The sequence below is a fragment of the Aotus nancymaae genome, unplaced genomic scaffold, assembly GCF_030222135.1.
Source record: "Aotus nancymaae isolate 86718 unplaced genomic scaffold, 86718_ANA_hifiasm-v0.15.2.pri h1tg000032l_0, whole genome shotgun sequence".
Taxonomy (NCBI): Eukaryota; Metazoa; Chordata; class Mammalia; order Primates; family Aotidae; genus Aotus; species Aotus nancymaae.
In genome coordinates this window covers 9,267,404-9,291,947 of record NW_026988445.1, presented here as the reverse complement: position 1 = coordinate 9,291,947, position 24,544 = coordinate 9,267,404, and the positions used below count along the sequence as shown (strand labels likewise).

At 38.1% G+C, this 24,544-nt stretch overlaps 1 long non-coding RNA gene across 1 annotated transcript in view; it reads left to right on the top strand.

Annotated features, from left to right (window-relative positions):
• Nucleotides 1–24,544, top strand: part of LOC135277425 (uncharacterized) — a 372,506-nt gene that overhangs the window by 332,681 nt on the left and 15,281 nt on the right. The window contains exon 4 of the long non-coding RNA XR_010345024.1: nucleotides 23,142–23,205. This is a non-coding gene — a long non-coding RNA (uncharacterized LOC135277425). The remainder of the gene's footprint in view (nucleotides 1–23,141; nucleotides 23,206–24,544) is intronic.

Genomic DNA, 24,544 nt, shown 5'->3' with positions numbered 1-24,544 from the left:
CCATTTCCTGCAATTCATCAAAACCTGGTCTCTAACTGGTTATGACTTTCTTCAGAAATATCATCATACATCACAGTCATGGGAGTCCCCTGTGTTCCTCTTCCCCACTACGGCTGGGTCACCTTTCAGAGTGCTTATTTTTACCAGAGGAAAATGTAGGATGGAGTGACCTCTGATGAGACATGTCTAATCTAAGAAGAATGGTTGTTCATGATGTAAATTGCAGATAAATTGAATGAGCTTATCTCCCAGAAGGGCTAGAGCAAGACAAAACGAAACAAAACAACCCTCCTCCCCAAATGTGGTATATATTCAAACACTCTCTGGTTAAGAGGGCATAAAACAAGAATGCCTAGATTTGATGAAAATAGAAAAAAGATTAAGGACAAATAGAGCATTCTCAGAGTGATGTGGAGAAAAGAACACTGGACTCAGGAAATCTGAACATCAGGGTTCTTGTTCCAAGTTGCTGAGTAACTTCTCTCTGGCCTGTTTCCTCAGCTCCATAGCCTTCCAGTACTAACATTCTGTGCTTCGAATCAATCAATCACTGTAAAATCTGCTCAGGAGGCTCCATCATCTCTTTCCTCTAAGGCAAGAGAAGGAAATAGGACAAAAGCAGATGCTAGGCTGAACAGTGGCTTCTTCCCATCAGCACAGGCATTGCGCACACCCTAACTGCCATCCTGCCATCTTGTTCAGGACCTACATGGACTTCATTGAAAACTCAAAAGCAATTCAAATTCTTATTTGTCCAAAAAAAGCTCAGAGCCTTCTCTTTTTAGTTCCAAGCAGAGAACATCCTTTTATCTTCATCCTTTTATCTTTTTATTTCACACTTCTTGGATACCTGCCATATTTCCTTCCTTCATTTTGGTATGAAGTTAGAGGTCAAATTCAAGACCTGTTAGAAAAGCATTCCAGATCTCACAAGTAATGATCAGTGCATTTAGCCCAAATCAGGGAATCCATTGCTTTTACTCCATTAATTATCATTTCTGCCCACTGGGCACAGAACCTTACAGGAAATACTAGAAGCGTGGATTGTGCCACAAGGAGGTTGTCATCTAGTTGAAAAGACTACAGCACAGGAAATGAGGTCCTCCTTATAAGTGACACATGAATCCGAAATGCCAGCTGGGAAGAGCAAAAGCAATTAGGAAGTAAGAGAATTGTAGTTCTTTTTATGTTTGTACTCCCAAGTCCATGGAATTGAAAGTGGCCTCAGAGACCATCTAGCAATCTCTTTTATTTTAAGTAATTCTTTAATAATAGGTTCTTATTTGTATGTTTTATGCAAAGTTATAATATTTTCAAATGTTTCAGGTTTAGAATAAGACTTGTAATTCACACCTAGAAGTCAAGTTGAGTGATTATGTACTTAACCATAAACATTTCAGAATGGAAGTACAGCTAGACACACAATAATATATATGGAAACTATTGTTTTCTGCTAACTACAGAAAATATTAGGCTAAAGAAAGAAATGATACTCCTTATGAAAACCGGTGCACTATATATGAAAATTAGATCTCTTTAGCTGCTTCTGCTTTATATTCTAATTGTCTATGCTTTTTAAAGCTGCCTTATTTCCTATATCTTTAGTTATCCCTCATTTCTTACTTATACAAATGGCACATCTTCTGATTAATCATTTTAATAGCAGCATTCAAAATACCAGTGTCATGAAGAGGAACTTTTATATTTTACTTTATTATTTATGGAATAGAGCTTTTCCCTGCTTGACCTTTTTGTGTTCACAAGTAATGCTACCCAAACCATGAGTCACATATCAAATCCACTATGTCTGGCCCCTCAGGATCTCCTTCACTCTGAGTGGAAAATCCCTGGCCATACACAAGACCTTTGCTGTTGTAATTTACTGGCTGATAAATTAGAAAGCCAAAGCTATGACTTGTTTAGTCCTGGGTTAAGGAAAGGGAAGTTGCCCTTGATTAAACCAGTTCTTAAAAAAAAAAAAAAAAAGAATGGATCTAATCTATATTGCAGTAGGTCCTTAAACCCAGCTGAAGGATTCATCCACCACAAGGCATGTTTCAGGAAATCACATCACATGCCATAGCAACACTCAAGTTGGGATTTGGATGGCAGTCATTTTAATAAGGCAAGTCGTGAAAGAATAAAACTGTATGGGGGTGTCTTCATCCATTTAAAACTTCAACTGAATGCCACAATGGGATGCACTGTACTGGCTGTCAGGGATCCAGAGATGAATAAAATACTCATTGACCTCAGGGAGCTCACAGTCTAGGGCATTCTTTATTGGAAGATAGGCATATACTTATGCTTATCCTATCAGAAACGAGTTCTTAATTCTTAGCTTCCACAAATAAGAGAGAACATGCAAAGTTTGTCTTTCTGTGCAAAATGAAGTCTCCTTGGTTCTTGATTGAATGGAAACTAAAATTCTGTAAATTAATTGAGGCCAGTTAGGAACAAAAGCTACTGACAACAAAACTTATCACTTTCCTTTTCTTTTCATGACCCCAGGTGAAACTTAAAAATAATCAGTTCTTTTCCTACCTATACAAAATGCATTTCTATTTAACTCACGATTGCGTAAAATCTTGTTTGCAAAGATGAACTATGTATGTCAAAGCCTGAATTTTTTAATTTCCTTCTCAATTTTTGCTGAGCACCGTGGGGATGGTTGCTGGGTATTAGTCTTACAGCAGCTTTTCTGTTTCTTTTTTTGGGCCATAAGCATACAAATGGCTCCTCCCACATATTCACCAAGCTGTCTCTACCGGCTGCTTGAGGGTAATGTCCTGAAGAAAGCCCTGTATTTGGAACTGAGAGGCTAAGATTCCAGTCCCAGCCCTGTTGCTGACTAGCTTTGGGACCTTTCAACCAACCACTTTACTCATAGACTAATGGGTTACATTAGGCAATCCTTTTACTCTCTTTCCATCCTATGAGTTCCATATTTGTATATTTGAAAAAGAATTATATTTTTAGGGCAAAGTATAAACAGTCCATCCACCGCAGTAGTATTTAGGTGTTGACAAATAGAAAAAGGAATTTTAATCTCCATTCATATTGGAAATAGACATGTAATTAGGTTTACTACCCTTGTCTAACTTTTCAGAACCACCCTCCATTTTTATAAGTACTCTTACTGACCAGAGAGCCCTAAGTTGCTCCTCTCTGTCACTCTTCACTCCATAACCCCTCCTGCTGACCACTTTCTCTTAACTTCTATAATACTCCAGGGATCAGCTCCAAAACCACTGTCCCCAGGAAGCCTTCCTAAATTCTCTTAGCCAGAAAAAAGAAATCTCCCTCCTTTGCATTTTTCATCCATTGTGCTAACTTCTCATATCATTTAACTATTTCTACTGTGTTGTATAATGGGGATGGATATTTTCCAATGTTCCTGAGCTTGCTGGCAGGAAAACCCTGAGAAACCATGAAATCTCATTCCCTGGGCTATTGCTAATGTTCTACTTGGACACCAAGAAAATGTGCAGTGACTTTCTCTGAGTGGTGGTACTACTCAAGGCTATTGTATTCAGAGCCATTAACAAGCTCACCTTCTGCATTTTGTTTGGGTCTTAGTCACTTAGAACCCTGTACCCAGATGTGACTAGGGCCCCACAGATGAACCAAATGCCCAGAAGACATGATCGTGTAAGAGTTAGAATTCCGACTTGATATCTCCAGAAAGGGTACTTTTCAGCCCCATTTTTTTGTTTGTTTGTTTCTAAGTCATTGTTTCCCTTTTTCCTCCCCTCCCTCTTTCTTTCCTTTCCTGTTTCCTTCATTTCTTTCTTTCTCTTTTTTTCTTTTACACAAAGTCAACACAATCATGGTTCTACTGCTTCATTCTGGATCCTGCTCCATGTGAAGAGGAAGTCAAATCCTGTAAGTAGCTACGGGTTGGGCTCCAACCGGTTTCACCAATAGTTTAAAGATTTGCTGAGGCTGATAGTTCATCTTCCAAATCATCACGGAATGTGCTACACAACAGTAAAAGCGACAAGCACAGGACTGGGCAGCCAGGAACACTCCAACTTTCTGCATTTTCAATTATTTAGGCCAAAATGAATCACTTGCTTTCTTTTCTTTTTTCTTTTGGAAACAGTTTTACTTCCCATTTCCTCACTGGACACATAATTTTGATTTATCAACCCAACAGTCCTGAGTAAAAGGAAGTTTTAACCAAAGCTGATGCCCTTGCCTTGAGTTGTTTTTCTTTTTTCCCAGCAATATCTTCAGAAAACACTTTGGACTTCTTAAAGATGCAAATCAGCTTGTGCCTAGCAAGCTTCATGAACAAACCTCATGACTCCCCAAGGCTTCTGAGTCCTTCTCATTCAAAGGCTTCATCATATAAATTCCACTGGAACTTTCTTCAACAGCAGTGCACTTTCAACTGGGATAAATCTGTCTTCCAATATTATGTCTTATAAATCTCACTTTGCAGGGGTACTTACAATCCAGCTACTGCATGCTTTCTTTTTTGACCAGAAATGAATAAATCAGTTTTCCATTTCTCTCCATTATCCATTGCTGATATTTTGATGTGGGGGCTGTTCAGAAGTTTCTGATCATAGTACATAATTATAAAAACATCTCTTGACCTGAAAATTTTTAGGACACAGACAGCGTAATTTACATCTCTTTTTGCTAGATTCTTAAATGAATCTCTCTATGTTGGAATGGAAGGATGGGAAGTTTGCCTTGATGGCCCAAAAACATCACACGCATTTTCCTATACCCAAATGTTGCAATGGATTTAGATTGTAAATAACCTTTATTGGATGCTTATTATGTTTCTATGCTTCAACTCAATTAACGCTCACAATAATCTTTTATGGTAAGCATCATAATTGTCTTCATTTTACAGATGAGGAAACTGAGGCATAGAAAGTAAAATAACTTGCTAAAGATTACATGATCTGTAAGTGGCAGAGGCTGGATATAAACCCAGTAAGTCTGGCTCCAGCATCCCTGCTTTTAACCACTATGCTAACCTGTCTCTCTAGTTTTAGTGTTCAACTGGCAATCTCAATTCTATATTTTTGAACATTATTTTTGCAATTATATAATGCTTTTAACTTTCTAGACCATTATCTCATTTTTGCCTTAATAGCTACATGGCAATATTCTATTACATAGACTATAATATCTCCATTTTATAGATAAGGAAACTGAGGCTGGGAGAAGTTTAGTGACTTGTTCAAACAAAGACTAAATGGAAAACTTGGTTTCTGAGCCCCAGTCTTCTGACTCCCAGACTTCTTTGGGAACTGAAGGATTTCTTAGCTACTTTGCATATAGATGAGGATAGGCACTATCGTTGGGGCCCAATATCCTCATCTATATGCAAAGTAGCTAAGCAATCCTTCAGTTCCCAAAGAACTGGTCTCTGTACTACTCTTATTTATTGAACACCTTCTCCAGGCTGTAAACTCTATAATAACAAGGGCAGGACCTAACTCGTTATCTCCTGTGACCCCCTTCACCTAGCACAGAGTAGATGCTCAGTAAGTATTTATTGCAAATGTAAATGTGCCAGGTACAGTGCTAAGTACTGAGGTGCAAAGATGAATACTGGCTAGCCCTTATATTGCAGGTGAGGCACTCAAGAGGCCCCTTGCAGTTATGTGGGTCCTGCAAGCCCACAGTCATTATGTGGACAATGGCTCCCATTGTGTTGAAGTCACCAAGAGATAATTGACCATGACGTGAGTGATGTGTCCCAAGCTGAATGGCGTCAAGGTCAATTACTTTATTTTAGAGGCTGCAGCAAAGTGGCCCATTTGCAATGTGGTCTTCACATCATTAAAACAACATTTAGAAATTTCATTTTAATCTAAATGATGGGTTTCCAGTCCTGTGTAGCTATCAAAGTACAATAACCTGTGTGCTAAACACAACTCCCCAGCTTTCAATACAATATGGAGAACCCCAAGGAATATAGATGTGATTGATAGAAACGCCATGTCTGAACTGTTTAACCCAGTCCCAGGAAAAACTTGACCAGCATTTCATCTCCAATCTGACAAACTTAAAGCAAGTTTTTTTTTTTTCCTCAACACCTCCAAGAGATGAAAGAGTGATTTTTTAATTTTTTTGAGATAGAGTCTCACTCTGTTGCCCAGGTGGGAGTGCAGTGACACGATCTTGGCTCACTCCAATCTCTGCCTCCCAGGTTCAAGCAAGTCTCCTGCCTCAGCCTCTTGAGTAGCTGGGATTACAGGCATGTACTACCACACCCAGCTAATTTTTGTACTTTTAGTAGAGATGGGATTTCAACATGTTGGTCAGCTGGTCTGTAACACCTGACCTTGTGATCCACCTGCCTCAGCCTCCCAAAGTGCTGGGACTACAGGCATGAGCCACTGCGCCTGGCCAAAGGAGTGATTTTTACAGCGCTGGCATTCAGGTTTGAAGCTTAGCTTATTTAGGAGTGCTAGATAAAATACAGGAGACCCAGTTAAATTGGAATCTCAAATAAACAACAAATTATTTTCCATGTAAGTGTATACCATGCAATATTTGGGGTACACTTGCACTTTTAAAAAGTATTTTTTGCTTATCTGAAGTTCAAAGTTATCTGAGTATCCTGTATTTCTATTTGCTAAGTATGGTAACCTTAAGATTATTACAAAAATTAATAGAAGCAAATTAAAATTTTCTTTATGTGATTGACCTTCCCTATATGGAATTGAGTAAGATGTGGAAGTCAAAGGAGAATGGAAGATTAGGTCTTCCATTAGATCTATCTTTTAAGTCTGTCTTTTCAAGGACACAGACATATTGCCCCAGATATTGTCCCTGTCATTTTTGGGTACACCATAGTGAAAGGTCATTTATGGTATTTAAGCATAGTAGTTAAGAGGTGGGCCCTAGAGACATACTGCTGGAATTGAAATTCAGCCTCCATCAGTTACTACCTGTGTGGTCTGAAGCCTCAGTTTCCATATATGTAAAATGGCGATATAAATAGTACCTATCTCACAGGATTTTATGAGGATTAAAAGAGTTACTATAGTGGCATTAGTAAGCATTCAGTAAATGTTTATTTCACTCCCACTACCAACATCATCATCATCATCATCATCATCATCATTATTCTCACTCCCACAAATTTTTTTTTTTTTTTTTGAGACGGAGTTTCACTCTTGTTACCCAGGCTGGAGTGCAATGGCGCGATCTCGGCTCACCGCAACCTCCGCCTCCTGGGTTCAGGCAATTCTCCTGCCTCAGCCTCCTGAGTAGCTGGGATTACAGGCACGCGCCACCATACCCAGCTAATTTTTTGTATTTTTAGTAGAGACGGGGTTTCACCATGTTGACCGGGATGGTCTCGATCTCTTGACCTCGTGATCCACCCGCCTCAGCCTCCCGACAAATTGTTTTTTAACTAACTGTTTAATTGGCTTCAACTTTTCCTTTAGATGTCTCTGTGTTTCCTCATTTTAAACATCTAATTGGTAAGGAATTGTTGATTATTCAACTGGTGGCTAGTTACAGAAGTTCTATCTGAAAGTCCTCACAAAAGCAGATGATTATATTGGGTCTACATTATGCTAAAACAACCAGGTAAAAAATGAAAAGTGCACTGACAAAGTCAGTAGAGATAGCTGTTGGGAACACCTTTAGTCTCCCAAAACATGTTTTGGTTAAGATTTAGTTTTTAGCGAAATAGGTTTCTGAAGCCAGACACAGCCCCCAAGTAACTCAAGCATCTGTACATTACTAAGAATGGCTAATATATGGCTGGCATATTTGTTCATGCCTTTAAACTCACACCTTCTGTTCAAATAAGCAGAGTCCAGTAGTAATTCTCACCGGAAAGCTGCAAAAGTGTGGGAAGGAATATCACTTTAAGGGGCTCCATTTATGATATAAGAAGCCATTGTAACATGTTGTTAATTTTATGCACATGGCGGACTGGTGAAAAGCAAGGAGCACTTGTGGGGAGCTGGAAAAAGATCTCCTGAGATCGCTCTACTAGGTGATTGAGTGTCCATGCCTGGTGCTTTTCAGCAGTCAGGACTAGTTTGATATGCGAGCTACATGCTACAACACTACTTTAACCTTTTGAATCAACTTGGTAGCTCCAACTTTCTCATAATTCTTTAGTGTACCTTATAAACCAGTTTTAAGATGCCAGAAGACCTTTATCCAATAAGGTTATATTGATACATAATGCAATAATTTTTCAACTGCCTCGTGTAATTTTTTTAGGGTTTCAACATCTTAGTTTTTTTAAAAAAATTAAATGGAGCCCAGAAACATTTTACCATTCAGATTATACAACTCTGATATCTTGTGGCTAGGATGAACGATATTTTGATTAGTTTTTAAAAATGTCTTAAAATTGCTTTCTAATCATTCTTTTAGATCAGCCTCACAACCGCACACAAACCTGATTAGTATGTTTCTAGACTACCATTGTTTGATGAATTTAGGGGATACAAACTTTTATGCAAATGTTGTTAATGGACTAGCAGGCACGATAACAAGAATGATGTTTACACAGTCTTTGCAGATAAGGCTGACTGAGGAATCACTCATATGTTGCATCATTAACTCTTAGAAATTAGGAAGTGAGAAGTGGTTTACAGTTTCTGAATTTTATTTTGATATGTGCCGAAACTGCTTTTCATAATTCCAAATACATCTTCTAACATTTTCTTCTAATAGAATATTCTTTAAAAGCACACCCTAATACTGCCATGGCCTTAATGTCTATGCCAGAAAAACAAAATATTTTTAATATTAAGAACCAATGGAACAGGTCACAATACAGATCTGAGGCATTCCCAAATTACCTTGAACTACCTTTGCCGTTTGGAGAAACTGCCTGTGAGAAGCGGTCTATCTTGCTTTCTTCAGCTATGATCTGGTTTTGTTTTTATTTTTGAGGAAGAAAGACCTAAACAGGTCTTTATGAAGGCACTATAAACGTGTGGGCCTCATTCTCCCTCCTTCTCACTATTTATAAATCTATCTAACGGCCCCACTGACAATTCATAGACTGAACTTCTGTTTAGCCTTCTATTTAATCTATGATTGTTAGAAAAGTTCTGACTAAAGCCAATAGTATATTAAGTTATGTCAATATGTCAAGGTTTGTCTTTTTCGCCAAGGTTCCAGTTCACCAATGTCATTATCATCCATGGACGTCTGGCAAACTGGCACTCAAAAGAAAAAAAATCCTAATTTGTACCCTTTGCTTATTTCCAAGGTGTTAATATTCCCAGCAAAGCCAATTTTAAGTTACAAATGATTTAACAACTGGCTTGCAAAAACCCTGAATATTCTCTTAAATCCATACAAACTAGCTCTAAAAAATCAGCAAAGACTTTTGTCAATAATGCTTCTACAGATAATCTGGAAAATTATTAATCATTGACTCAACATTGGATATAAGTTTATATTTTGTTCTTAATCGTAGCACAGACATTTTATTTTTATTTGTATAAATGTATTGGATACAGGCGTAATTTTGTTATAGGCATAGATTGCATGGTAGTAAAGTCAGGGCCTTTAGGATATCCATCATCCAAATAGTGCTTATTGTACTCATTGAGTGGCTTCTCATCATACACCATAGTAAGAAATTCCTGCTATATGTGAGGTGTTCTCTAGTCCTGTGGGAAATGCACAGATCCTAAGATGGCTCCTGATTTCCAAAAACCCACAGCCCCTAAGGAAGCAGAGAATGTATAAGAACCTGTAATACAAATCTTCATGAGAAGTGGTATAATAAAAGCACAAGCTTAAATAGGAAAGGAAGAAATACCACATAAACATAGCAGAGGAAAATTCTTCTATTTCTAACAGTTTTTAGATCAAGTTCAAGCTGTAAGTGATTAATTTTTAAATGAAAGTAAAGCATTTGTATATACTTTTAGTTAAAATAAGGAAAAATGAGTGTTTACAAATAGGCATGAAACTTTTAACCAAATTTTTCAAAAGGTGAGGTGGTGATCTTGCCCCAAACTGATTGATAAGCATAGTGAGACAAGTGTTTCTTTTTCTTTTTCCAACATCAAAGTCACATTTCTTTGTTCCTGGAGTTATACTTAAAATGTCCTATGACTAGATTAACATGAGGTTAAGTTTCACAATCTCCAAATGTGGCAAAGAATTCCTATCCCAACCTCCCAAAATACCATCCCATAATAAACCAGTACTGAATAGTACTAATTATTAAACATTAACACATGCAGGCACTGATTAATGGTTTATATATATCATCACATTTAAATGTAAGAGATTCTACTTTTTCCAACCAGTTCTCTTCCCTAAGCACCATTCCCTAAGAAATCTTCCTCACAATATAGTCCTATGGTCACTAGAAAAAGGCAAAGTGCCTCCTGCAATGAGTGTGAGCTGAAGATGGCTTATAAAGAACAGGAAGAACCTGGGGACTCTCTGCAGTGCAGACCCCAGGAGAACAAAGACATCCCAGGAAGAAAAAGCCAAAGTATGTTCTGGAGATGGCATTAAGGGAACATGACAACATTTAACCCAGGGGTGGAGGAAAAATTTGGTTCAGGGCCAGAGGGAAAAAAAATAGAGTAAAGGAAAGAAAAATAAAATAAGAGGAAACCATATCCATATGAGGAGTTTTCATTGTGCAAAGCTGTGGGATCTAAGACAGAAACAACAGATAAGACACTTGGCAAAATTTCTACCTAAACAAAACACCTGATAAGGAGATAAATGATGTAGGCATAAATTTAAAAAAAGGAGAAATACAGAGCAAAGTGGAGGTGGGAGGATATAGATAAAACCAAATGGGGACTACTAAAATGATCCACGAAAATTACAAATAAACAGAAGCAAGTTTGAAGACAAATGACAATGGAAAAAAACCTCTGTAATAGCAGCAGATGTTTTCCCTCAAGAACCAAAGCAGATAGGAGCCCCTAGAAGACACAGCACACAGGAGCATCCAGAAACTCTGTCTTCCTCTGGGCCCTGCAGACACCAAGGACAGCAGCAAAACAGAGCAACCAACTCCCCACCCCCAATCATTCTCACCCTAGGTTCAAAGCTAGATTCTAGTCCAGCAGAAAAAGAGCAGAGTTCTTAACTGCCACTTTTTTCTTACAATGAAAGAGAGAACTCACCTAAACCTAACATCTTTTACCTCTGTTAGCTCACACAAGCCCACTACCACTCCTGAAATAGTTGCTATTACATCCATTATAGAAATGAGAAAACTAAAACTCAAAAGGGTTAAGCAGGTTGCCCCAAATTATTTCCAGTCGAGATTTGAACGCAGATCAACCTAAATCCGAAGCTCATAATTATTTCACAACAACACACAGCTCCCCAACCTGGTTTGTGATAATTTTCAAAGCTATTTCTTGTTTGTTGCTTATTTTCACTCTCCCAGAAGCCTTGTAGTGTCCTGAACAGGTACCATAATTCCTTTTCAAATGGTGAGGAATGAAAGTTCATAAGTTACACAACCTTGTCTGTGGTCAGTCCCAGCTTGAAGCAGGGAAAGGGACTGCCACCAGGATCTTCTCATTTCTAGGCCTAGCTCTTTCCAGACAGTATATCCCCCTTGTCACAGTGAAACTCAGTGGACAGCTTGTACAGAGAACTCACTAAAACACAGCCAAACCATACAATATTATTTACCCAAATTGAAAATTGCAAAGATTCACAAAATGCACACCGTGTCCCTGGTAATGTGCTGGATAGAGTCCAATCTCCTGCCCAGTTTCATAAAGAGATTCCACTAATATCCAATATAAGAAGACAAATGTACTCTTTTACCTTTAAAATTCTCCTTTTTTATAATCAGTGATTTTAGAAATGATTATTTTTCTAAATAAATATTAACCATTCTACTACCATTCAAAAATCAGATAACTTTATGATTGTGTATTTCACTAAACATGAAATATTTTTCTTTTTCATCCCCACTGCCTCTGCCCTTAGCTAGACCTTCCTTACTTCCCAGCCAGATCCCTCAGCTGAGCTCCTGAAGGTCCCCAGGCTTCATTATGCCCTGATCTATAATCCATAAAGCTCATGTGACAATCTTTTACAATACAAAGGTAATAAAAATCACTGCCCTGTGGAACATTGTCTGATGAAAAGTTGAATTCCATAGTCTGTGATAAGAGGTCCTTCAAGACCTCTGTGTCCTCATCTCATCTCTTCATTTACACACTTTTTCTTCAGTCACATAGAACCGCAATCTGCTAAATGAAAGTTACACTGTTTCTTGGTTCACTGAATTAACATATATGGTCTTTGCATGGGATGCCCCTCCCATCTTCTTCACCTGGCCAGCTCCCACTGATCTTTTGAGACTTAGGGAGGGCATTGTTTCCTACAGAAAAACTTGGAGGCACTTTAGGAGGCTGAGGTGAGAGGACTGCCTGAGCCCAGGAATTCAAGATCAGCTTGGGCAACATAGCTAAGGTCCCATCTCTAAGAAAAAAATAGGTGTGATGGTGAGTTCCTATAGTCCCAGCTACTCAGAGACTGAGGCAGTAGAATCATTTGAGTGTAAGAGTTCAAGGTTACAGTGAGCTATGATCATGCATCTGCACTACAGCCTGGGGAACAGCAAGATCCTATCTCAAAAAAAAAAAAAAAAAAAAAAAGGTAGAGAAACTCATATTTCAATCTGAGCCTCTGTGCTCCTTCGGCACCCTGAGCAGATACCAATTTTCTCATAGTTCTTTTATTTCTCTGATCTTCCTTCATAAGCTTACCAGGCTGTCCCTAACAAATAAACAGTGAGCTCTTTAAGGACTGAAATTGTTCTCCTTCTGTTGTTAAAGCAATTTCTCCAGTAAGCTGACTACAAGCATACAACAGAGATTTTCCCAAATTTTCCACAAGGGAAGAAATTTTCCCAAAACTCCAATTCAAATATGTCTGTCTTATAGAGAGGGAGGAAAAATACTATAAATGTCTGATTATTTAATTAAAATAATACCTAGTTAGCTCCCAACTAATGGTCAGTTGGGAGAAAAAGCAATGCTGAAGTATTTTTTCTTTTTGAGATGGGGTCTCACTCTGTCACCAGGCTAAAGTGCAGTGGCACAATCTCAGCTCACTGCAACCTCTGCCTCCTGGGTTCAAGCAATTCTTCTGCCTCAGCCTCCCAAGTAGCTGGGATTATAGGCACCCACCACCATGCCGGGCTAAATTTTGTATTTTTAGTAGAGACAGGGTTTCACCACGTTGGCCAGGCTGGTCTTGAACTCCTGAACTTAGGTGATCCACCCGCCTTGGCCTCCCAAAGTGCTGAGGTTACAGGCATGGGCCACCTCACCCAGTCTGAAGTATTTTTATCAGATATACTGATAATATTCCAAAAGATGTAACATATTACATCATGCAAAACTTTCTTCCTCAGAGCTCTTTCTCAGTGTTCAGCAGGATGGTTACAAGAGTAGCTATTCATTAAGTATATGAATGAATGGAAGATGCATCCAGTACCTAGTTTATGAAAATTCCAGTATATTCAAAAGATGTTTACTACTCCCTTTACAATGAAAATCTTGTTTTAAAATATCTGATTTTAAACTATGCAAATTACATGCTAATTGTTCACCTACTGCAAGAGGCACAATTATCTGCTCTGCCCTCTAACAAATATGAGTAACTCCTTAGTAATTGTTGATGCTAATTTAGGAAAGTAACCAGGACTCAAACTCTCCTTCCAATATATTTTCACATATTGAGATATAGCAATTGTGTGAAACGTATAAAGACTCCCCAGGATTTGAAAGAAGCAATGGAAGAATAGAAGAAAATGGTAATACAGCTGGTCCTACCATGACTAAATTTCATAGCTCCGTGATTGTGGGAGACTACTGTTAAAACTACCTTATAAGATTTGACCTATTAGGATATAAGTAGGGTGACCAAATAAGATCTCATCAAAATCAGGACTACGCTCCAACAACCAGACTATATGATTATTTAACACACAGAACAATATAGGTTTACAAATTTTAAAGTAGATATTTTATCATGTTTAACAATTGTTTAAAGCTAGAGGTCATGGATGTTCATATGATTACTTGCTAAAAGCAAGTATACCATTGTATTCTCTTCTCAAAGTTAGGATTTTCACTCATCTAAGTCACCTCCATTACTATAGTAAAGAGTAAAATAGTTCTGCAAACATTTTAATGATCATGAAGATCAGGGAATCTCATCATGGTGACTCCTAGTTAATAACCCATCAACTACCTATCAACTTATATTAAAATAATTCATTCAACAAAACAAATTTTTTGTGGTAGAGAGAATAATGTTCCCCCAAAAGACTTTGACATCTTAACCCCTAAATCTTGTGAATATATGATTTTATATGGCAAAAGGGACATTGAAAATGTGATTAAGTTAAGGACCTTGAGATGGGGAGCTCATTCTGCATTATCAAGGTGGGCCCAATGTAAGCACAAGTGTCCTAACAGGAGGGAGGCAGGAGGATCAGGGTCAGAGAAGGCCACGTGGCAACGAAAGCAGAGGTCAGGGAGAGAGGTGAAGATGCTATGCTGTTGGCTTTGAGAATGGAGGAAGGGGCCAAGAGCCAAGGAACACAGGCAGCCTTTAGAAGCTTAAAAAGGCAAGGAAGCTGCTTCTTCCACGCAGCTCCAGAATGAGTCGTCCCTACTGACCCCTTGACAAGCCTAGTGTGACTGATGTTGAACTCCTGACCATCAAAACCACAAAGTAACAAATTATTTATTGTCTTGAGCCACTAAATTTGTGATAATTTTTTACAGCAGTAATAGAAAATTAATACATTAATTCAGAAATTATTGCAAATTAGACAACATGTTCAGCACTGGGGATACTAAAATCAGTAAACTGTAATCTGTGCTATCAATGTTTTTGCCAGTTTCATTTGGTGATTAATATGTGTCAATCATCAAACCTCAAGAAATATACCACATGACTTGAAATCAATAGAGAAAAACAAGGAAAATGCTGAGGAAGAAGAGCAGTTTTCACTTGATTATAGAATTTAAATTCTTACATACAAATCTGTATAGATGAAAGCTTAAAAAGGATTATTATCAAATTATATAACTACCGTGTTAAAGAATAGTAATGAAACATGAATTTAAAACAAGTAGCTATGGCTGGGCACAGTGGTTCACGCCTGTAATCCCAGCACTTTGGGAGGCTGAGGTGGGTGGATTGCTTGAGGTCAGGAGTTTGAGACCAGCCTGGCCAACACGGTGAAACCCTGTCTCTACTAAAAAGACAAAAATTATCCAGGTGTGGGTGGGGGCAAGCACCTATAATCCCAGCTACTCAGGAGGCTGAGGCAGGAGAATAGCTGAACCTGGGAGGTCAAGGTTGCAGTGAGCAGAGATGGTGCCTCTGTACTTCAGCCTGGGTGACAGAATCAGACTCTGTCACTAGCCAAAATGACATTACTTTCTAACAATTCCAGTGATTAATAAAACCAGAGGGACCCTTCATATTGTATAGATCCATCTATCAATAAATAGAATCTCATTTTGGTCCAAAAGCCTTAGAACCCTTTTATCACCTTAAATTCACCATCCACACCTGGTCATCCTCTTCCAATCCACTCTTCATATGATAACCAGAGTGAACACACAGATCTTACCATTTCACTTTTATGTTCAAAACTCTCAATAACTCTAAAACACGATCTCTCTCGTATTTTCCCATAGCCTTCTATCTATACTTTAGTTTCTCGCCTTCGAGATATTACAGTGTCTAAGCCACCTTTGTCTTCCCACTACCTAACACCGTTCTTGGTACAAAGTGGATATAGTATATTAATAATGACATTTTTGCTTCAAAGTAACAGAAACCATAATCAAACTCAATTAAGCAGAAGTGGAATTTGACCTCTGTACCTGGGAAGAGATCAGGCATGGCTTCTGGGTCCCAAATGATGCAGTCAAGGCTTTGTCTCTCTACACCATTTGCCTCTTCTTTCTTCTGTATGTTGGTTTCTTTCTGTAGACAGATACAATGTTGTAGAGAAGACAGCTATACATAACTCTAGATTTGTACTTCTCTTTACCAGGTTGGCCCTGCCTGAGTCACAATCTCATGCTTGGTCAGCCTCTACAATTGCTCCAATCTGGATTATTGCCCATTTCTGCGGCTGGGGTGGGGAAGAGCTGTAACAAACACTGCTATGGGACACTAAGACCACGTACAACTGGGGAGGGGAATTTTCCAATAAGTAACAGAAGTACTGAGCAGACAGAAATAACAAAATGACCATGAAATTCAATACATTTTTATTGATGGACAAATAAATCAATGCTTTAAGAGAGTGTTCCCACATATGCACCGAAACCACATATTGTGATATTGTGGCCATGATGGAGACTTAGTATCACTGTATGTTTGTATTTGATAATTAACCTCAAAAATTTTACTTGGGACGGTACTAAAAGAAAAGCTTTCCTCACGGGGAAATGTCTGCTGGGAGCAGTTCAAATAACAGCCTTTGTTAGACAACACTGTGATGAGCTCATGCTTTTCTCAAGACAGCTAGCCGAACCTTTACTCTAACTGGGAACGTCATGCTTAAGAATCTCTCTTTAGTTGATTCTCTAGCTCAAACTAATACGTTTTCCCAGGTTAAAGATTCTGTCTGTGTGTGAAGAAGTGACTAAGATTTGACCAAGCAATTCAAATCTAATCCAAATGCCTCTGAATATTTAATTCCAGCTGTCGAGGGATGGGGTGGGGAAAAGCATTTATAATACAGAAATGATAGGGTTCAGAGGCTGAATTTGGCAGTCTGCTCAGCCTCCTCTGAATAGACCTTCCAGATGAGGGTGTACGGTCACAGAGTTCATAGAGGTGTTAAGTACAAAAGCATTCCCGAAAAAAAAAAAGTTCTTTGGAATGCAACACAGGTTTGAAAATTATACTTACTTGAAAACTGAGGGATGCCTGAAAACAGAGACACTTGGAGCTGTCTTCCTTTGGCAAACACTGCAGCATCGTCTGTCCCCAGAGGACAAAATCCTGGCAGTGGTGCCTTTGTTTAGAGGTGCTGCTGTCTACAAGCCAGTCTAGTCCCCAGCAGTTTCCTGCAACCACCAAGAGAAGGAAGGACACTCAGCAAAGGGATAAATGACAGGCTTCCTGGCTTACCAGGCTTGTCCTACCCTGCAGCAATCAAAAGCTTATATTGTCAGAGGCAAAGTATATTTCCATAAGAGATCCCCCAAAGCCAGACATTTTCCAAAAATGATTTGCTCAAGATGATAGATTTGGTCATCTTGGAAAAAATTTTCCAAGCAATAGCTTCACAAGCCATCCTCAGTACTTTATTCTCTCCATGAAGACCAACAATAAAAGTGGGGAATAAAAACCGTCACAGAAAAATCCACTTCAGTTTGTTTGTTTCCTGCTAAGTAAAATGTGAGTTTCTGTCTTCACCCAAGAACATCACAAACCACTTTGCTTAAGGAGTAGGCCTCGTCGGTGGTAGACTGGATTTCAAGTCTCAGCGTGGCCATGCATTAGCTCCGAGACCTTGGACAAGTTGTACAAAGTTTATAAGCCTCAGTTGCTTCATTTGTAAAATAGAGGTAATAAATCTACTTCATGGAATTGTTGTGAACATTAAATTAGATAACTACATGTAAACTACTTAGTATGGTGTGTAGCATAGAATAAAATAACCAATAAATGTTTTCCGTTATTATTTATCTATGAGAGTTCCCTCAAAACATGTGCAAAGAATTTCAGTCAGTTCGATGGCTTGTTCAGTTGGTGGAAATTTGTGCTTATGACTGTGATCTTATCCTACATACATATGTGCTAGTCACATTGCCTTCGGCTGAAACTGTTCCTCAATCACAGAAAGGAAACAATACACCAGTCATCTGACACTGTTCCACAGAATGCACCAGTCTCACCAAGGCTTCCATGTTCTGACTCTCACCAGGGCAGAGCCCCGGAACAAGTCGGAGAATCACTGTCAGGAAACAAAATAGACAACCACTCTGTAGTGATCCCGTTGCGAAAAGCCCAACACGAAGATTTTAAAACATTTTTAAAAGGCAATACCTTTTTAAAGGTTATGAAAGACTCCAGCAAGAGAGGAGTTAGAACTTGACCCTACTGCAGTAGGGACACTACATCAGTTGTGGTCATTGCTACCAGCAGGAAATGAGAAGTATGTGTTTCCTTCAATAACTAATGCAGACCTTTTAAGGAATAAGGCAAGTAGAAAGGCAGAAAGGAAGGAAAGTAGAGGAGGGAGGTGGAAGAGAGAAGGAGCCTGGAGACTTTTAGCAGCAGTAGGACATAGCCTTTCTTTTTTAATATTGGGGGGAGAGCTGCAAGACCTCTAAAGCTAAAGTGGTTCCCTGTATCCCCCTGTGATCAACAACATGACATAGTTGGTATCTGTAAAAGAGATTTTTTTCTAGGTTTTTGGGTCATGTTGGAGATAAGATCCAAGACTTGGGGCAGTAGCTAGAACCTGTAATCCCACTTTGGGAGGCCAAGGCGGGCAGATCACTTGATGTCAGGAGTTCAAGACCAGCCTGGCCAACATGGTGAAAACCTGTCTCTACTAAAAATACAAAAAACAAACAAACAAAAAACAGCCGGGCATGGTGGCACATGCCAGTAATCTCAGCAATTCTGGAGGCTGAGGCAGAAGAAACGATTGAGTTTGGGAGGTTGCAGTGAGCCAAGATCACGCCACTGCCCTTCAGCCTGGACAATAAACCCAGGCTTTTTCTCAAAAAAAAAAAAATAAATAAATAAGTAAATAAATAAATAAATCCAAGACTTGAGTCTCATTGGCTTACTTGCTTCAATGTGATGGTAAATGTTACTTACATCTATCACAAACGGTGTTCTCCATCATTCACCTGAGATGTTTCCATGGAAACGTGGCTTCCTGATTCTCTCTAATATGGGAGAACCACCCCTGACATACAAGATGCTCCATCCTCATAACTCTTCTTCCTTATTGCTACCAAAGTTGCCCTTTTCCTTCCTCTAAAACATATGCCAACTTCTCAGGAGCCCAGGAGAGATCATGAGCCAATCCAAGACCTATCTTTTGTGACTGGATTACTGGGATCCAAGGAGAGAGAGAAGGAGAAAGGAAGAGCAACCCCAGCCATCCCTTTTGTTCTCCTCCTTACAACTTTTTCGCCCACCACTAATGTCTCCCAGTATATCAATCATATCTCAGAAGATGATAAAGCTACAAGAGTCAAGACAGCACTGCCATAAAATAGATAACACCAATGACACAGAAATAAAGCTTTAATTTATAGTCAATTAATTTTCTTTTCTTTTCTTTTCTTTTGATACAGTCTTATTCTGTCACCCAGGCTGGAGGGCAGTGGCATGATCTTGGCTCACTGCAATCTTCACCTCCTGGGTTAAAGCAATTCTTGTGCCTCAGCCTCCCGAGTAGCTGGGATTACAGGCGTGTGCCACCACACCCAGCTAATTTTTATATTTTCAGTAGAGATGGGGTTTTGCTATTTTGACTACGCTGGTCTCAAATCCCTGGCCGCAAGTGATCTGCCCACCTCAGCCTTGCAAAATGTTGGGTTTATAGGCATGAGCCACCAAAACCAGCCTATAATTAATTGATTTTCAATAAAAGTGTCAAAGCAATTCAAGGGGTACAAATAAACTACTCAACAACAAGGGCTGGAACAATCAAACCTCGGATTTGTTTGTTTGTTTGTTGCTATTGATATTGGATAATTATTTCAGAACCATATGAGTTTACTGTTTATTTTGTTTATTCAGGTTTTCTTGAGACAATTTTTGGCATTTCATATTTTCTAGGGATGTATTTATTTCATCTAAAATTTTTCAAATCTTTGTTGTATCTGTAGTGATACCACTTTTTCATTATGTGTCTTGTTTATTTGCTACTTCTTTTATGTGGATTAATCTTATCAGATGTCTACTTTGTTAATCTTTTCAAAGAATCAGCTTTTGGTTTTGTTAATCTCCTGTATTGTTCTTGATTTTCTTTATTTCTACCTTTGTCTTCATCATTTCTACCTTTATCTTTACCATTTCTTTCCTTGTTTCTTTGGGTTTATCACTGCTATTTTTCCCACATCATGAGCTGAAGTTAATTCATTTATTTTGAAACTTTATTATTTCATGATATTTTTGAAGCTATACTTTTTTTTTGCTGAACTGTATTCACAAATTTTAACATGTGAATTATTTTGAAATATTTAGCTTTCAAATATATGAGATATAAGTGACTATTTTGTAATTTATGTTTAATTTTATTGCATTACGCTCAGAGAACTGGGTGAAATTGATTTATAGTTTATTGTTGTAAGTGTTCCATGTGTGCTTGAAAATGATGTGTATTCTCTGTAGGATACATAAATGTATGCATATATATATTTAGATATATTAGCATGAGCTAATTTATTATATTTTACTGTTCAGGTCTTGATCCTGCTGCTTATTTGTGTGTATGTATGTATATATGCTTGATTTATGGTTTCTTGAGGGGTGAGTATAAACTTTCCAGCCATACATGTTGATTTATCTATTTCTAAAATTCTGCTTGTTGGGTTTTGATGGTATTTACAGCTGTGTGATTAGGTACGTAATTAAATGGTTATATATTTTTATTCTATTGCTCCTTTACTGTGTATAGCATCCTGCTTTGTCTCTATTAAAATTTTTGGTTTTTCAGTTTTATTTAATCAGCTTTTAAGATGTCTACCCAAAATTTCTTTCAATTTATATTTTCCAAATATCTTTTTAATTTTTTTAACTTTCTATGTCCTTTATCTTAATTCATCAACATATTGTTCCATTTTTTAAAAATCTAATCTGTTTCTTTCAAAAAAAGTATTTTACTCATTATATTTAACATTTTTTTATTTGATATCTGTTCTTTTATTTTATATTTTTTATTTACTGTATGTTTTGCCTTCTTTTTCGCCTTCCCACTTCTATTGACTAGGTCAACTTATTTTCCCTTCTGGTTTAAAAGCTATGTGTTCTATTTCTGTTCACATAGTGATAGTTCTTAACCCATATGGATTATTATTGGTCCTTAATTGTTTCTTAAAGTTAGCAATATCTAGATGTGATATTCAAAGTACTATATAACAATTGAAAACGTCACTGACACTGACCAATAAAAAATCAGAACGATCACTGGTTAGCATGCTTATGGACCTGGGCTTGGAGAATATCAGTATTACACTCTAAATGGTGTCCCCTCAAAATTCATATGCGGAGGTCCTAACTTCTGTACCTCAGAATGTGACATTTGGAGATAGGGTCTGTACAGAGATTATTAAGTTACAATGAGGTCATTAGGATGAGTCCTGATCTAACATAACTGGTGTCTTTATAAGAAGAGATTAGGATACAGCTACATGTCTATGAAAATACAGGAAAAAGACAAACATCTACAAGTCAATGAGGGAGGCCTCAGGGAAAACCGCCCCTGCCAAGACCTTGATCTAGTTGAGTAGTTTACAATTCTGGAGGAATTGTGAAAAAATAAACTTCTGTCATTTAAACTACTCAACTTGTGGTACTTTGTTATGGCAGCCCTAGCAAACTAATACAATCAGTCTGTCAAGATCTGTATCTTCTCCTTAAACACAAATGTGGCCTGACAGCTTCCATGGTCCCTTAGTGTCCTGTGATCCACATCCCACATCATGCTGATAGTGCCTAGAATCCCCAAATACTTTATCATCCTCTCTTGCAGCATATCTCTTGCACAAGCTCCTGAGTGTATTTACTTCTAAACAGTACTCTCCTCAAAACATTTTCAATGTATCCTTTCGTAAGACAAAATTTTGAGAACTTACATACCTGAGAATATTTTTATTACCCCTCACAATCGAATGGCAATTTTATTAGACGTAAAACTTTATATTCAATGTTATTTTCTATCAACATATTAAAAGTACTGCTTCACTGTCTTCTCACATCATGTTGCTGTGAAGGAGTCTGATACCAATCTGATTCTTGTTTATTTTAGGTGATCTTCACTTTCTGGAAGCTTGTAGAACTTTTTCTTTGTACTTGATGTTCTTAGATATTATAATATGTAGGGTGAGTTTTCCTTTTCTTTTCTGTTTAACAGTTCATGAACCCTTTCAAACTGAAGTCTTCCACCTTTGTTTAAGTCGGAGTAGTTATCTCTGTTATTTCTCCAGATTATTTCCTTCCATATAGCTCCACTTTCTTTCTGAGTATTCTAATACTAGATATTGGCCCTTTATCTGCCATGCCTGTTAGCTTTTTTTTATTTTTCTATTTGTTTTCTTTTTTATATACATTCCTGCTGCCTCCTGGAAGAATTTCTTAATTTACTGTTCTACTTCATTGATTAATTTTTTCAGTTATACCTGTCCTCCTATTTATCTCATATATTTTTCTTCCTTTTAAGTCATACTTTATTATTCTACTTGCTATTATTATTTTGTCTTATATTGCTAATATTTTTCCTTATCAGCTTAAGTGTTTTTATCATATTTATTTTAAATTCTTAGTTCACTTCTAACATTTCTATTTCAGACAATGCATATACCCCTCAGATGGCTGGTCATTTTAGCCCAGAAGTTTTCCCGTGAGGATACCAGCTGCCCAGTCCAGTTAAATGAGTTAATAAAGAGAGAATGAGCCTCCATGTGGAAATCCCAGACATCACCAAACCACTGTGAATTACTCTGATTTGTAGGAACCCATAATGTAGCTCTATGGCTCAGGTCTTGACCTTAAACCTTAAGGAGAAGATGCATTATGAGAAGGTAGACTCCCTATGCTTTAATCCATGAGCCCTGTGAGTCTGAATGGTAGGGGTAAGGCAAGTGAGTCCAGAAACCCCTGTTTTCATTAACTCTTCCCTCAGCAATATTTATGCTGCCTCCCTATGACCCTGGGTCACTTCTGTAGTGAAGGGGCAGGTGATGGCTGTCTTGAGGTAAAGCCAGAGAAAGACAAGAGCAGAATCCAAAAAGCTCCACTACCACCTTGGGCTACCTTCTTTCCCTGGCTGAAACTGACACACCCAAGTGCAAATAGTCTTCTGCACCCTCCGGGGGTTCCCAAAGTTTGTTGATTAGTTTTATTCATTCTTAGAATTCATGTTTCACTTCTTTTTATTTTTTTCTTTTCTCTAGGATTAATTTAAGGGAAGAGGGCATCATCTTTGCTGGAACCAGAAATCTTCCTACACAGGTTGAGGTATACTTCCCACAGTTTATAAATGCATGTGAAATTGTTCACCTATAATAACATAAAGTGTTAAGTTAAATGATGATGATATTCCAGTCCCCCCACAAAAATTCCAAATGTCCTCATTATTGTCTCTTCTCTTCTATTCAAAAATCATTCGCTAAAAGTGTTTGTCCTTTAAGGGGCCTGCCCTGTCAGCCTGTGTCATTCATTTGCTGCCTCCCTGTCAGGAGCTGCACTCGCGGCATTCCTGACAGGATTTTGACAGGGTCTAGGATGTCAGACATGCTTATTCGCATTCACTTTTCTCCTTAGCCTGTTAAGGACTTGCTAATTAAGATGGCTTTTAAACATCTTTTAGTTACAGTTAGTCACTAGCATAAAGTTGTCCACATTGTTTCTGCCATGGCAATAATTTTCCTCTCAGGTCCATTTCCAACTCATTTCCTCAGTATGCAGCCTCATGCGTCCTCAGTATTAGCCATGCTCACTTAACACAACTTGATTCTCTCAGTTCATACCCCATTAGCCGAATTCCTTCACAGGCACACTCCCTCTCAATTAGCTTTGGAATGTTGTATAGAGGAAACAGCACTACACCAAAGGGTCAAATTCTAATCTGCGTTCTTCCAGAAACTAGATGTATGACAACAGCAAAATCATTTTGTCTTCCTCAGTTTTTTATAATCTACAAAATGGGGTTAAAGTTGGAAAAGATGGAAATAAATTATTGCAAATGTTCCAAATTCTAAACCTCTGTGATTTAGTTTAAGGTTATCCACACTCTACTTAAGCTTAAGAAATATGCACATATTTCTAGAGACCTAGTTCAACTTAATAGAGAAAGCTTATATTAGTCCGTTCTCATGCCGCCAATAAAGACAAAGGAAAGAGGTTTAATTGACTCAAGAGTTCAGCATATCTGGGAAGGCCTCACAATCGTGGAGGAAGGTGAAGAAAGATAAAGGCATGTCTTACATGGCAACAAGCAAGAGAGCAGGTGCAGGAGAACGGCCCTTTAGAAAACCATCAGATCTCGCGAGACTTACTATGGAGAGAACAGCACAGGGAAAAACCCACCCACATGATTCAATTTCCTCCCACGAGGTCCTTCCCATGACACTTGAGGATTATGAGAGCTACAATTAAAGGTGAGATTTGGGTAGGGACACAGCCAAACCACAACAAAGGTTCAGTAGCTTTCTGAAGACTCCTTCTAGCTGTCCATTTTCCCCTCATACAATTCAGTGCATCTCACCTCTAGAAGGGTAATATAAATGGATATCCTACTCATAATTTATTTCCATCAGCACAAACCATATACTTACTAAATTAATTAAAGACTTAC